Source organism: Odocoileus virginianus, chromosome 16, assembly GCF_023699985.2.
Source record: "Odocoileus virginianus isolate 20LAN1187 ecotype Illinois chromosome 16, Ovbor_1.2, whole genome shotgun sequence".
NCBI classification, from domain to species: Eukaryota; Metazoa; Chordata; class Mammalia; order Artiodactyla; family Cervidae; genus Odocoileus; species Odocoileus virginianus.
The window spans coordinates 13194149-13210177 of NC_069689.1; the positions used below are offsets into that span (position 1 = coordinate 13194149).

The following is a 16029-nucleotide window of genomic DNA, read 5'->3' on the forward strand; positions in this document are numbered from 1 at the left end:
TGACGCTTATCATTCAAACAGGGACCCTTGAGATCATAAAAGCAGGTGCTTCTCATGATTATGCTGGGATGATAGGCATGCCCTGAGACTATACTGGGCAAACTGGAGTGTGTGGTCACCTCACTTTATCCTAAGACAACAAGAACTCATTGAGTCATGCAAAGCTGAGAAATGGCCTGAGCAGATTTGCGTTCTAAAAGGATCTCTGTCCAAACTATTGTATAGAGGATGAGTAAACAACAAGGTCCGTCTGTAGAGCACAGGGCACTGTATTCAGTATCCTCTGATAAACCACAATGGAGAAGAATATGAAAAAGAAGATGTGCATGCATAGCTGAATCACTTTGCTATATAACAGAAATTATCACACCACTGTAACTCAACTACACTTCAAAAAAATAAAATTAAAAAGTGATCGCTAGTTCCAATGCATTGCTGCAAAGGGGGTAGCCGGAATTTATGTAGCAAGAACACTGTTATTCGGAGCGGGATAGTGAGAATAAGAATAGAGAGAAGCAGCCTGGTTCAGGCAATAGTATAGAGTGGGGAAAGGAAATGTACCTTTGTCACCTGCTGGGGAGGGGGAGAGGGGGAGGCTGGGCCTCTGCTGGGCCTTCAGGAATAGGTTGGCCACACTGGAAGATGGGCAAGGAGTTCAAGGTGGATATTTGAGTTAACAGTGATCCTGGCACCTTACTCTCAATGCCCTTTGCTTTCCCACCTTCTATACAAACTTCCCTCATAGCTCAGTCAGTAAAAAATCTGCCTGCAATACAGGAGCCCCGAGTTCGATTCCTGGGTTTGGAAGATCCTCTGGAGAAGGAAATGGCAGCCCACTCCAGTATTCTTGCATGGAGAATCCCATGGACAGAGGAACCTGGCGGGCTACAGTCCATGGGATCGCAAAGAATTGGACGTGACTTAGTGACTAGACCAGCACATAGATGTGACCCTCAGGTTCTATCTCCAACACCATGTTTGTTCTCTGAATAGTTACTAGTGTTCTGACTGCCTTCTACACGTATAGTTAAGATTGGCAAAATATTTCAAAAATGCAACTCCTGCCTGAGACATTGAATAGACTGAACATCTGCTAACATTTTCTGAAATAGGAAAATCAATGATAAATCGATAGATTCATAGCTGTTTTTCTCCTGAACAGAGAATTAGGTGGCATTAAAACGGGCAGAATTAGCATTCTAGCAACAGCCTCTTGAATTATAGAGTACTCAGCAGCTCGCGCCACAGTACCTTGTAATTTAGAGTTCTTTATCTTCCCATGTTGTGTTTGGTCCTGGTTTCTAGTTTTCTTTTATTCGGAGTTAGTCATCACGTTTACTGTCTTTCCTGGCATTGTTTATAAGGGCCCTGGCTCCTTCATGGAGCAGATTCATGCAGCGTACTATATTTGGGTCTTAAATCGATCACAGGCTGAGAAACTGCACATTATCCCAAGCAATTCATTTAATATTTTATCCAGAAAATGTAATTAGGAATTTCTGAAAACAAGTTGCTAGACAATCAGGGGAAACAGCCACAACCAATTTATAAGGTGGGTTGTGGGTAGCACTTCTTGGGAAGCTGGGCCGGGAGTTGAAAACTTTCTTACTGGGATGTAATTCTGTGACTGTCTTCCATTGACTTGCAGGGAAGTGAACACGATTTCCTGACATGTGCAGAGGAGACATGAGAGATAAAAAGCAAACAGAAAGGCATGCTTGAATAGCCCACTTTAATTAAATTCAATTTATAACACCATCTTATTTTGAGACTTGGAGTAATTTTCAGAGTGGAAGGCTGGTTGAAGGACTCAGGTCAAAAAAGGCGCAGGTGCCTGAGGCTGAGGCAGGAGGGAGGCCAAGTGCCTGGGAGGGAAAGGGTCAGTCTACTTGAAGCCCCTGGGAAAATCTCCTGCAGGGGCATCCCTCCAGCTTCATCCTCAGGAGGGAGAGTGGGAAGCCCTGTGTCCGGGTCCAGGGCTGGAAGTGCACACACTTCTGTGTGTGTGTTTGCAGGTGAGTTCAGAGGCCCTCCTGTGTTCATGCAGACCCGCTCCCACTTCTTGCTGGACTCCGCCTCATCTTCCAGTCACCAGCCCTCCTTACGGTTTGGGTGACCACGTGACCTATTCCGGCCAATGCAATGCGCGCAAACCCCAGGGAGCTTCTCTGAGGTCTGGGCCCAGGAGCCTCCTTTCCTCTTCCGCATTCTCTGCATCAGGGTCAGCAAAGTCTGACCAAAGCTGCCGGCCAGCTGCCACCCACGGCTCGCTTCTCTAGTGCCCAGAGGCCAAGGACAGCTTTTATTGTCCTTGTTTCAATGGCCAAAGGAAAAAAGAAGAATATTGAGTGATATGTAAAAATTACAGAAAATTGCATGAAATTTTAGTGTTCATACATAAAATTTTATTGGCACACAGCCATGACCCTTTGCTTTTGTATTGTCTATGGCTGTTTTCACACTGCAATGCTGGGTTGAGTAGGTGCCAAGGAGAAAGCCTCTTCCTCCACAAGCTATATATATTTTAAAATATATTGCACTAAGTCATATTATATTATATTTATTGCATTATTCTGTATTGTTTCATGTATTTTCTATTTTCAAATTATAAATGGACAATAATAAATTATATATATTATTAATAACTTATCAATTATTTATATTATTTTACATCATAAATATAAAATCTATTATACTTATAGTATAATTCTCATATTTGTATATTATTCTTATATAATTTATTTATATTTTATAAAGTATATGATACTAAAATATACAAAATATATATTTGTATATATGCACACATATATATGTAGCATATATAATATATATGTACAAGTATATATACATATATAATTAAATATATAATTACATATGCATATAATTATATATGTTTTGAAACTGTACAGTCCATGGAATTCTCCAGACCAGAATATAGGCATGGGTAGCCTTTCCCTTCTCCAGGGATATATGTATATAAATATATATAGTGTATATTTGCATACCTGCATTGGGCTTTCAGAGTGGTACAGGACTAAGGAATTTGCCTGCCAATGCAACAGACACAAGAGATATAGTTTCAATCCCTGGGTTGGGAAGATTCCCTGGAGTAGGAACTGGCAAACCACTTCAGTACTTTTGCCTGGAAAATTCCATGGTCAGAGGAGCCCGGCAGGCTATAGTCCACAGGGTCGCAAAGAGTTGAACATAACTGAGGATATAGACACGCACACATAACCGTGTTAGGTAGATATATGATACTTTTTGTTGTTTAGTCACTGTGTTGTGTCCAACTCTTTTGTGACCCCATGGACTCTAGCCCGCCAGGCTCTCCTGTCCATGGGATTCTCCAGGCAAGAATACTGGAGTGGGTTGCTGTTTTCTTCTCCGTGGGATCTTCTTCACCCACACATCAAACCTGCTTCTCTGGCACTGAATGACAGGAGTGTTCTTTACCACTAAGCAACCAGGGAAGCCCATAAAGTTTTTATAAATATACAAAAATATTACAGCATATAAGTAATATACCATATATAAATATATAACACATTTTATTATATGTTTTCTATTTCATATATTTTAATATATTAAATTATGTTTATATGTTTATTATAAACAGATATGTTTATTACTTATAAACTTATAAGTAATATAGTTATACATATAATACAGCTATGTATTAGTTATAGATAATAAACATTACATATAAAATACATATCATATATATATATATTTGTAATGGAAGGAAGGACTCATGTAGGCAGAAGTACTTAGGATCCATAAAAACCTTGTTACAGTTCTGTTTGTAACAAGATTTTAAGCAACTGTAATATGGCCATAACATATTCTATTCAATCAATTCTCTATTATTGGACATTTGGGAATTTTCACAGTTGTGACTGAAATAAAAATAGTAAGTTGAACACGCTTCAGTGTAAGTTGCTGAATATAACCATATTTACTTTTTTGGAACTACTCTTCTTGCACACTTTGTCTTCTAAAAGTATCCATCGCAAAGAATCCTGAAAATATTATGGGCATCATGCCTGCTGCATGTCAAAAATAAAAAGCGGCCCTGGTTGTAAAGGAATCTTTAAATTCTCACTGTGAGTGAATAGTCAGATTTTACATGTTGGACTTTCAGGGGTGAGACTTTGGATACATATTCTCATGTTTCCTTTTTATTTTTAAAAACCATCAATTCTCAGGTTATCCACACAAGTCACCTTTAATTCTCAGATGAAAATTGCTCAATCATGTCTGATTCTTTGCAAGTACATGGACTGTAGCCTGCCAGGCCCCTCTGTCCATGGGATTCTCCAGGCGAGAATACTGGAGTGGGTTGCCATTCCCTTCTCCAGGGGATCTTCCCAAACCAGGGATCGAACCCAGATCAAACTCAGCCATCAGGGAAGCCCATGAAGACTGGAGTGGGTAGCCTTCCCTTCTCCAGGGCATCTTCCTGACCCAGGGATTGTACCAGGGCTTCCTGCATTGCAGGTGGATTCTTTACTGGATGAACTACCAGGGAAGCCAATGCTTTAATATAATTAAGAAAAAGTAGACATGAGCTTTCTAAGACATAAGCTTGACTGTGTACCTTCCCTCCTCAGGTGCCTCCCCTGGATCTGTTTTCGGTAGTTATTGTTTCCTCCTGTGTGCCACAGGGAACTTTGCATCAAACCCTTGGTGTCAGGTCTTAGGTTTGTCTTTAATCCATTTCAAGTCAATTTTTGTGAGTGATGTGTAAGATAGGGGTCCAATTTCCTTTTCTCCTTGTGCATATATACATATAGGCTTCAGAATTGCTAAAAGGCTAGATATCAAATATTCTTATCATCAAAAAGAAACAATAATTACATGATATGATAGAGGTGTTCCCTAGCCAACCCCACAGCTATTGGGGTGTTCTGGGGGGGCAGGGCCAAAGGGGTCTGTGGAGTGTTTTCTTCTAGACACCACCTGATCCTGGAGCATCACCACCCTGTCCCCCACGTTCATCAGGGTCACTGGGAGAGAAAGCCCAGGGTGGCCAGAGGGGCGGGGGCAGGAGCAGAGGCTGACACAGTGGTAATCACGTGCAAGGTGCAGATGTACCACACCGGGTGGGCACCTTACATGGACACAATGTTACAAGTCAATTACATCTCAGAAAAAACAAACAAAACAAGCCACGTGGTGACAAGTTAAAAACGTAGTTTTCAGGAACTGGCATTTCTCTCTCTATGATGTTTCCCCTACACACGTTTCTTCCTCCTCTCACCTGGTACTGCCCCATTGGTTTGAGGGTGATATTTCTGCTGTGTGCCCAGGAGGCTCACCACATATACATACACACACACTTTGTGCTGTTGGTAGTTTTCTTTCGACCTGGAATGTTGCTACTTACCCTTCCAGTCCCAACCAGAATGTCTTGCTTTAAGGATACCCGGTTCTGTGCGTGCTAAGTCGCTTCAGTCCTCTTCAACACTTTTGTGACTCCATGGACTGTAGCCCACCAGGCTCCTCTGTCCATGGACCTTCCCAGGCGAGAATACCGGATTGGTTGCCATTTCCTTCTCCCGCGGGTCTTCCTGACCCGGGGATCCAACCAGCGTCTCCTGCATTGGCAGGTGGATTCTTTACCGATGAGCCACTAAGGAAGGCCGCTAAAGTATTTTACCTAATGATTTCAACCTTATTATGATTTTGTTTTTACATGGGTATGTTGGTTTTAGAAGGAAACCACAAACAGAAGGTAACTTCAGAAATAAATACATTGCTGACAAAAGCCTGAGGTCTGCTCTGGGTCAGGTTGGCAGCCAAAGACAGGTTGAAAATAAATTAGCACTTCCTTCCCTCCTTCCTTTTCTTTCTTGCTTTCCTCTCCATTAAAAAAAAAAAAGATTATCTTGAAATAATTTTAGTTTCACATAAAAGTTATAAAAATAGTGCAGAGGTCCTGTGTACCCTTTATCCAGCTCCCCCCAGTGATAACATCTTATGTAATAATACATAGTTCAATTATCAGAACTAGGAAATTAACATTGATATGATATTAAGTAATCCAGAGAGCTTATTCTTATTTCACTGTTGCTTAAACACACTCATTTATTTATTTTTGGACTTTAGTTCTATGAGATTTTGCCACATTTACAGATTTGTGTATCTACCATCACAATCAGTATAGAAAACTGTTCTTTCACCCCAAGGAAACTCCATTGAATGAATTAATGAAATAGTAAATTAATGTATAGATAAGACCTCATTTCCTGGATCATTGGAAGACTTGATCTAGTGATATCATAGCCTGAATGAGCACTTCATGACAGAACACATTTTTGAGGATGATACCAACCCAGTAATGAAAATCAATACTTGAATCCGGACAATTACTACTTCACACAGCAGACGTGGTACCCCATGCCAGTTCTCAGTCAAATCAATTTAATTAACCAAAAAAGGTAGTTGTTATGGCAACAATGTTACTAATCTGTCTCAGCAAATACTCAGTGTAATTGACCTGTTGCTAGGCAACAGCCAATAGGTTGGATGACAGATGATGACAAATTTCATCTGGTGCAGATGTTGCTATTCAGTCACAAATTAGGTCTCTGGTCAAGGAGAGGTTTCCCAGACAGCGTCATCCAGATATGGATATAATATTCCAAAAGATCTATTACGGCAGTGATATGCAGAAGGAACCTGAACCCATGTTTTATAGGCTAAAAATCTAGCAAAGTAAGTATTATGGAAATTAAGACCAGGATGTGCATACTTACCAAGTCCTCTTGAAAATAATATCATTATTTTAGATTTTTGTAGGCTTACTCAATCTCTGATTATTCTCACCTTTATCTCTTGGTGTAAAAATAAAATATACACTTATCAATATATACCTCTGAAATGTAAAATAAATCTTTGGAAATAAAAGCCATAGAATCATGTCATTCAACAATTTCATACCCTAGGAGAGCTGTCCCCACCCTCTCTCTCCCCCCTGGTACTCTCATTCAAGAGTACCTATAATTTTCTATTTAAATTTTTATTTGCTTTCATTTGGGGAAACCAATGAATGATTTCCCAGATCCCTAAATAACAGACATAGTTCTTATTGTCTGCCTCCTTTAAGCTGTAAATATGTGATATATTCAAATGAGTGCCAAAGGAAATACAAGAATAAGAATTTTTTTTAAAAACAATGCACTGCCCTTTGACCCATCCATAGCCCACAAAACTTCAGAGGTGGGCCCACTTGCTAGCTGAGCTGATGCCTGATGGTGATACTGAGAGTCTGACTCTGGGGGAAGCTGTGTTTTGTAGCTATGGCATCATGGCATACAGACGAGGCTCAGACTCTGAAGATGAGGGTCAAGCTCATCTCTGATGCTCTCTGCCGCATGGCCATGGGTGAATCACTTCTTCCTCTGGCTTCTGGGGGATCCAATAAGTCTTTCCCAATCCCTTGGGACTAACTGTATGGTTCTGCTGAGGCATCTTGTGTCGCTGGCCACCGGGGACTTAGTGGAAGAATTTGACATTACGTCCTGCACCATCCTGTCCCCCACCCCTTAGAGCAAGGAGGGTGAGGGACAGCTGCCCGGCAAGTAGACAATGTTAGGGATATTGGTAGCTGAAGGTACCTATAGGTAGCTGAAGGTACCTATAGCAAGGCCAGTACGATAGCCATGCCAATATTACGTTATTGTTATTGCCGTTACTATTATTACTGTTACTGTTATTGTTCTTCACAGAACTCTGCTTGGAGGGTAAAAACTGCCTCTTTGATTCACAAAGTGAGAAGTCTAGACAGTACTGTAATTAAGTCAGAGGAGGAGGGGAAGAGAAAGTGAAGGAAGAGTGAAGAGGATAATAAGAAGAGGAAGGGAGGGACGGAAAAAGAGAGAAGAAGAGGGAGGGGGAGGGAGAAAGGGAAACTTGTTTGGAGTGTAATTCAGATATATCAGAAACATACATCGAAGTGTCCTCTTCTGATAGTGCACACTCCGGCTATTTGTCCGGTATTTGAATATATATTTGGTTTCTTTGCAGCAGTTCAATGCCATCCACTAAAAATTATTGCATAAGGGGAAGCTAATTTGGGAGGAGCAATTTTCTCAGAACTGATTGCAGAAACAGCTATACAATTATCTCAACAGAGCACTTAGAACAGAGCTGAAAGGGCCGTGCCTTCTGATTTACCCTCGTCTCCTGCATCATGGCTTAATTTCCTGCATCCAATCACTCCCGGAATGAGACATACTGAGGGTTCACCTCCTGAAAATGACCACCAATCAGGGAATGCCCAAGGGGTCTAAAACTCTCTCCCTCTTTGCCGTGAAATCCTCCCCTCTCTCAGCAGACTGATTTATGAAGCAGGTGCCTCCCCAGTGGAAACCTGATGTCACCCACCTGCCTTCACATGAAAGGAGGCTTTAGCCAAACTCTTTTACTTCTTTGAGATCCAACCGATCAGTATTTCAGACAGAAAACATTTGCAGGTGTAGTTTGTAAAATGCCATACAAATATAAGACGGGCCTAGAAGTCTACAGTAGAAATAGCTAGAGCAATACTTGGACATGTTCTTCTTTGTCTTGAACTTGAGAAAAAGAGTGTGTACATGTATGTTCCAGGCACCAGGGTTGAGGCTAGGAGTGGGTGCTCAGGACTCTAGCTGCCAGGGTTTGAGTGCCAGCCTGGCAAGTGACTAACTGGGAGAACCTGGGCATGACACTTAATTTCCCTAAACTTCAGTTTATTCTTTTGTAAACTGAGGGAATTCACAGGGCTTCCTTTACAAGGTCAAGGCAAAGATTCAAGGCTTCCATTTGGGCAAAGTGCCTGCACATAGTTTCCATCCCCAAAATGTTGACCATTATTATTATTAATATCATTGGGCTCTCCTGACAAAAATCCCATGAGGTTGGCATACCCCACGTTTTCCCTGAGGAGGAAAAGGAGGCTGAAGAGGTGAAATAGCTTGCCCAGTGTCACCCCTGATAAGGGAAGGCGGGGGCCCAAACCCAGGCTTCTTCCAAGGCCCACCCTCTATCCTGGCAGCTTAATGAGGGTTTCAGCTTCACGCTTCTCTCCCCTTGATTAGGTGTTAAATATTTACCATCTTGCCTTTCTTCCTCTCTACCCTCTTTAAAAACGGTTTAATTAAAATCATTCATTGAGCTCATGATAAAAATATGTAAATGTGATGATTTTTGTGAAATGAATCCATTGTTTCCCTTTCATTCCCAGAGGACTGTGGATGGAGAGGATAGAGAGTCAGGGCTTCCAGTGAATTTGAACAAGCATTTGATAATACATCGTAGAACCGATTTCAAGGTCTGGTGGCCACAGGACCCAGCAATTCATGTGTTGTGAAGCACAGCTGGATTTTCAGGCAGGGGCTGGGGGTGTAGTGGGAACATCGCCTCCGTGTTTCTAGGAAAACAGAGTGGAATGTACTTGAAGAGGCAGAGCTGAAGGGAACCCATTTGCACTTCGCCACTTCTGCCTGGGCTGGGCCTCCCCACGCTCACCTGCCTGAAGGTAACCTGGGTGGCTTTGCGCTGTTTCTCTCTGAGTCCACAGCCGCTGATCAGCCACTGATCTGGCCTTTCCTTCATACTCCCACCTGCCCCGTAGTCCTGCCTGGTGGGTGGCCTGAAGATAACGCAATGCACTTCCTTTGTTTCTTAAGTGCTTGATCTATGTTATGTACTAGGGGTTCAAGTCCTTGCTTTCAACATATTATTTGCCCTCTGAAACTCAGTGAGCCTGGCAGTGATAGACCACTGCAAGCAACTATATGCCAATAAAATGGACAGCCTGGAAAACATGGACCCAGTCTCATAACGTGCCATCTCCCAAGACTGAATGAGGCAGAAATCGAAAGTAAGAACAGACCAGTCGCCAAGTACTGACACTGAAACTGTGTGAAGCTCTTACGGGCCTGGAGGCGATGCAGACTTCTGCTCACAGTCCAGGGCTCAACCCACGGCTGCCTTGCAGGGGAACTGGGAAATGGAGTCCGTCCTGTCCTCGAGAGGAAGGGGAGCTTGAATGCTACAGTGAGGGCCACGCCGGTGTCCTGTGCGTCTCCTTACGGCGCGAAGCCCTTGAGGACACGGGTGACGGCACTGAACCGCACGTGCTGAGCGCCTTGCCCAGGGTCTGGTGCTGCTGTGTAAGTGGTGAATACTCCCCGGGGAAAAATGTGACTGAACAAGTGAAGCTGTGATATAATGGTCAAAACCATGGATACAACCTCCCATCATTGGGTTCTGCTGCTGCTACTGCTGCTAAGTCGCTTCAGTCGTGTCCGACTCTGTGCGGCCCCAAAGACGGCAGCCCACCAGGCTCCGCCGTCCCTGGGATTCTCCAGGCAAGAGCACTGGAGCGGGTTGCCATTTCCTTCTCCAATGCATGAAAGTGAAAAGTGAAAGTGAAGTCACTTCAGTAGTGGCCGACTCTTCGCGACCCCATGCACTGCACCCTACCAGGCTCCTCCATCCATGGGGTTTTCCAGGCAAGAGTACTGGAGTGGGGTGCCATTGCCTTCTCCAGCATTGGGTTCTAGTACATGATTTAGTCTAGTTTGCTCTGTTGGACAACACAGAAGGGAAGTGTAGAGTAACTTGGACATCTCCCAAGTTACATCTTTCTGGTACTTCTCAACATTTCAGTTGAAACTTCTGTTTTCTTGCACTCCTCTTCTCTAGACAAAAGCTTCATGGGGAGAGATTCAGCCCCTTTAGGAAGTGTTCCTATTATGGTATCGATCCCTCCATCTGATTCATCCCAGTTTCTTCCGACTGCACCAATGTTGTCTTTCCTTCCGCAATCACAGAGAAGATGACATGAAGCCATATCTTGCACTCTGAGTACGAAACTGCTCCTAGGAAATCTCTCGTTTCAGACATCTGAATGTTGTCCTTGATGTAGAAACAGATTTTTTAAAAATGTATAAAAACTTTTTGTATCTTAAAAAATTCGGGCTTTCAGAAGCATTCACTTTGTGAACCCATGTACTATAACCCACCAGGATTCTCTGTCCTTGGAATTCTCCAGCAAGAATAATGGAGTGGGTTGCCATTCCCTTCTCCAGGGATCTTCCCAACCCAGGGATCAAACCTGGGTTTCCTGCACTGCAAGCAAATTCTTTACAGTGTGAGTCACAAGAGAAGCCACATATATATATACATATATATGTAAATGAGTATATACACATGCATCTGGTAAAACAATAATTCCAAATAATCCCTTTTTCCCAAATAGGAGATGCATATAAAAAATTTCAGTCAACTTGAAAATATAAACTTTTAGAAATGAAGATGAAATAGTCAAACGTCTACTTACATTTATTTCATTGATTTATTTAAGCATTCATATTTAAAACAGCTAAAAACCATCACTTATATTAATATGATGAATGAAATAAATCTTACAAATAAATAAACATAGACTACTTGGCATTTAGCAATCACTTTATCAATTTGCATGTTTTTTTCGGTTTAATTTGTTTGTTTGGAATTTTACAAAATCAAGACTATTTTAAAGATAGTGCATCAATAGTACTTACTTTAGCTGTTCAGCTCAAGAATTATCCCCTTGAGAATTCTCGAAGAAAATGAATATTTTAAGAATCTTGTTTCTCAAGAATTCCTCTCTACTCCCCCTAATTTTAAGAAACACAACTTTTTGAGTAATGAAAGCAATCATTTATAAAATTTGAGAATTCCTGATTTCTATTTATACTGCGAACATGATTTTCAAAAAGAGAAACTTACAGATCTGTAATAATTGTAGTTAAAAATACCTCTTCATCTTTGGAACATTCAGAGTAATTTTAAGAGATTATTGACCACACTGGTAAGGAGCAGAAAGAACTCCTTTGGGAGAGTTAAACCAGGTTAGAACATGGGGAAAATATCTAAAAATTGGCTTAAACTATTTTTTTGTCCTGCACTAAATAATTGAGAAGTTTTCTATGTAATTGAAAACCCATACAATTACTTCTTTTCTGAGGGTCAGTTTTTGGGGAAATGCATCACTTCATACTCAAGTACATAGGAGAGTGACAGAGTTTTTTGCCCCAAATGTTGATGGACTGTGAGGATGGAAACTGACCTGAGGGTCACTTTAGCATCTTTCCTCTTCCTCCTACCAACATTTTCAGTCTGCTGAATATGATGTAAAGGAGGAAATGCAGGAGTGAGTGATTTTTAATTCATTAGACAAGACGTACTCTCTTTGGAACTGTGTTGCCTAATAGACATCTAATGTGAGACATACACACAGTTATAAGCTGTCAAGTAGCTCTTGAAAAAGGTAAAAGGAAACAGGTCAGATTAATTTTAGTAATGTATTTATTGAGCACAAAACATTATAATTTTTACATGGAGTCAACATGAAAAGCATTTGTGAGATGTTTTCTATTCACTTTTTGGTAATAAGTCTTAGAAATCTAGTGTGGCTTTTACACTTACAGCACTCTCAATTTGGACCCACAGTGTTGCAAAACTTGATCGACATCTGTGGCTCCACGCACGCATAGTTGCTTCAGCCGTGTCCGATTCTTTGTGACACCATGGACCATAGCCTACCGGGCTCCTCTGTCCGTGGGATTTCCCAGGCAAGAATACTGGAGTGGGTTGCCATGCCCTCTTCCAGGGGGCCTTCCAGGGATTGAACCTATGTCTCCTACAACTCCTGCATTGCAGGTGGATTCTTTATAGCTGAGCCACAGGGGAAGCCCAGCATCTGTGGTTAGTGTCTAAAATACTGGAGAGTACAGTTATGGAGATAAGAATATATATATATATATGTATTATTTCTTACAAGAATAAGAGTATAGAACATATATGTATATATATTTATGTATATTATTTTGTCTATTTTTATACTTATTATTATATGTATACTCTGTATATGAATATATATTCTATATATAAGAATATATTCTATACATATTCTTATATCTATTTCAATATATGTTTTATATGTATTTATTCATATATATACATATAAGAAGAAATAGTTTAAGAGTATATATTCTTGTGTCTGCTTCTATATATATTTTACATATAGCTATTCTTTTTTTTAACTTATATGTAGAGTACATCATGCGAAATGCCAGAGTGGATAAAGCACAAGCTGGAATCAAGATTGCCGGGAGAAATATCAATAACCTCAGATATGCAAATGACACCACCCTGGTGGCAGAAAGTGAAGAACTAAGGAGCCTCTTGAGGAAAGTGAAAGAAGAGAGTGAAAAAGTTGGACTAAAACTCAGCATTTAGAAAACTAAGATCAGGGCATCTGGTCCCATCGCTTCATGGCAAATAGATGGGGAAACAGTGGAAACAGTGAGAGACTTTATTGTTTGGGCTCCAAAATCACTGCAGATGGTGACTGCAGCCATAAAAATAAAAGATACTTGCTCCTTGGAAAGAAAGCTATGACCAACTAGACAGCATATTAAAAAGCAGAGACATTACTTTGCTGACAAAGGTCCATCTAGTCAATGCTATGGTTTTTCCAGTAGTCATATGTGGATGTGAGAGTTGGACTATAAAGAAATCTGGGAGCCAAAGAATTGATGTTTTTGAACTGTGATGTTGGACAAAACTCTTAGGAGTCCCTTGGACAGCAAGGAGATCAAACTGGTCAATCCTAAAGGAAATTAGTCCTAAATATTAATTGGAAGGACTGATGCTAAAGCTTAAGTGCAATACTTTGTCCACCTGATGTGAAGAGCCAACTCACTGGAAAAGACTTGATGCTGGGTAAGATTGAGGGCAGAAGGAGAAGGGAGCAACAGAGGATGAGATGGTTAGATAGTATCACCAACTCAGTGGATATGAATTTGAGCAAACATCAGGAGATGCTGAAGGACAGGGAAACCTGGCATGCTACAGTCCATGGGGTTGCAGAGTTGGACACAACTTATCAAGTGAACAACAACCTGAAAATACCTGATATATATATGAATTCTCCAAGCCAGGCTTCAGCAATACGTGAGCTGTGAACTTCCAGATGTTCAAGCTGGTTTTAGAAAAGGCAGAGGAACCAGAGATCAAATTGCCAACATCCGATGGATCATAGAAAAAACAAGAGAGTTCCAGAAAAACATCTATTTCTGCTTTCTTGACTATGCCAAAGCCTTTGACTGTGTGGATCACAACAAACTGTGGGAAGTTCTTCAAGAGATGGGGATACCAGACCACCTGATCTGCCTCTTGAGAAACTTGTATGCAGGTCAGGAAGCAACAGTTAGAATTGGGCATGGAACAACAGACTGGTTCCAAATAGGAAAAGGAGTATGTCAGGGCTGTCTATTGTCACCCTGCTTATTTAACTTATATGCAGAGTACATCATGAGAAATGCTGGGCTGGAAGAAGCACATGCTGGAATCAAGATTGCCAGGGGAAATATCAATAACCTCAGAAATGCAGATGATACCACCCTTATGGCAGAAAGTGAAGAAGAAATAAAGAGCCTCTTGATGAAAGTGAAAGAGGAGAGTGAAAAAGTTGGTAAAGCTCAACATTCAGAAAACTAAGATCATGGCATCTGGTCCCATCACTTCATGGCAGATAGATGGGGAAACAGTGGAAACAGGGGTGACTTCATTTTTCTGGCCTCCAAAATCACTGCAGATGGTGACTGCAGCCATGAAATTAAAAGACGCTTACTCCTTGGAAGGGAAGTTATGACCAACCTAGACAGCATATTAAAAAGCAGAGACATTACTTTGCCACAAAGGTCCATCTAGTCAAGGCTATGGTTTTTCCAGTGGTCATGTATGGATGTGAGAGTTGGACTGTGAAGAAAGCTGAGTGCCAAAAAATTGATGCTTTTGAACTGTGGTGTTGGAGAAGACTCTTGAGACTGCAAGGAGATCTAACCAGTCCATCCTAAAGGAGATCAGTGCTGGGTGTTTATTGGAAGGACTGATGCTGAAGCTGAAACTCCAATACTTTGGCCACCTCATGCGAAGAGTTGACTCATTTGAAAAGACTCTGATGCTGGGAAAGATTAAGGGCAGGAGGAGAAGGGGATGACAGAGGATGAGATGGTTGGATGGCATCACCAACTCGATGGACATGGGTTTGGGTGGACTCTGGGGAGTTGGTGATGGACAGGGAGGCCTGGCGTGCTGCGATTCATGGGGTCACAAAGAGTTGGACACAACTGAGTGACTGAACTGTACTGATATATATATATATATATATATATATATATATATATATATACACACATATATATACACACACACACACACATACATAGTAGTTTTTCTTTCCAACATAGAGAAACCAATTCTAAAATTTACCAAGTAATTAAGTACATACTTTTAAGGGATGAGTTGGGGGAAGTGGGACATTTATTTATTTATTTCCAGGCAGTTCTATTCCAGATACATGAATGTTATTTCAGAAGTAAAACCTTCATCAATTTGGATTGTACTCTTGCCATTTTCCCTGACACTGGACTACAGCAAGCTGGTTTCAGGTCCTTCGTCTGTGCAATTAATATCATTCTTTTTTGCCTGATGCCCTGGGCTGGTGGTCCAAGGATTATAAAGAGCTCATTCTTTGAAGTTTGTTATTCTGCTGTCTCTTAAAGGCTTCAAATCTTAAATTTAAAAAAAAAAATACAGGATGGAATTCAAGTTTTCTTTATTAGACATTCAAGAGAAAATATTACTCCACTTGATGTTGACTATCTGAAACAATGCTTAGTAATGATAATAAAACTGTCATTTATTGAAAGCCTATGCCACACTTCATTTTTCCAAGGTACTTTTAAGTACATGATATTTTATTTAATCCTCATAAGCACACCATGAGAGTGAAAATACTTGATTCATAGATGGTGAAATGTGCCTGAAGTGAAGTCTTTTGTTAAAAAATTCAGAGCTGATAAGCCGTAAATAAAAAATTAAACACAAGCTTTTGTCTTCTAGTTCAGGTTCCATAGTATGACTCTAAGGCTTATGGTTTTGCACTGTTTAGAGAATTTCTTCCAAGTAGCATTACTGAACTTTTAC

General features: G+C 40.9%; 1 long non-coding RNA gene across 1 annotated transcript in view; it reads left to right on the plus strand.

Annotated features, from left to right (window-relative positions):
- LOC139038686 (uncharacterized) overlaps positions 1–15756 on the plus strand; it is a 50461-nt gene extending 34705 nt beyond the window's left edge. Inside the window, exon 2 of the long non-coding RNA XR_011491751.1 lies at positions 13091–15756. This is a non-coding gene — a long non-coding RNA (uncharacterized lncRNA). The remainder of the gene's footprint in view (positions 1–13090) is intronic.
- The last annotated feature ends 273 nt before the right edge of the window (positions 15757–16029 follow it).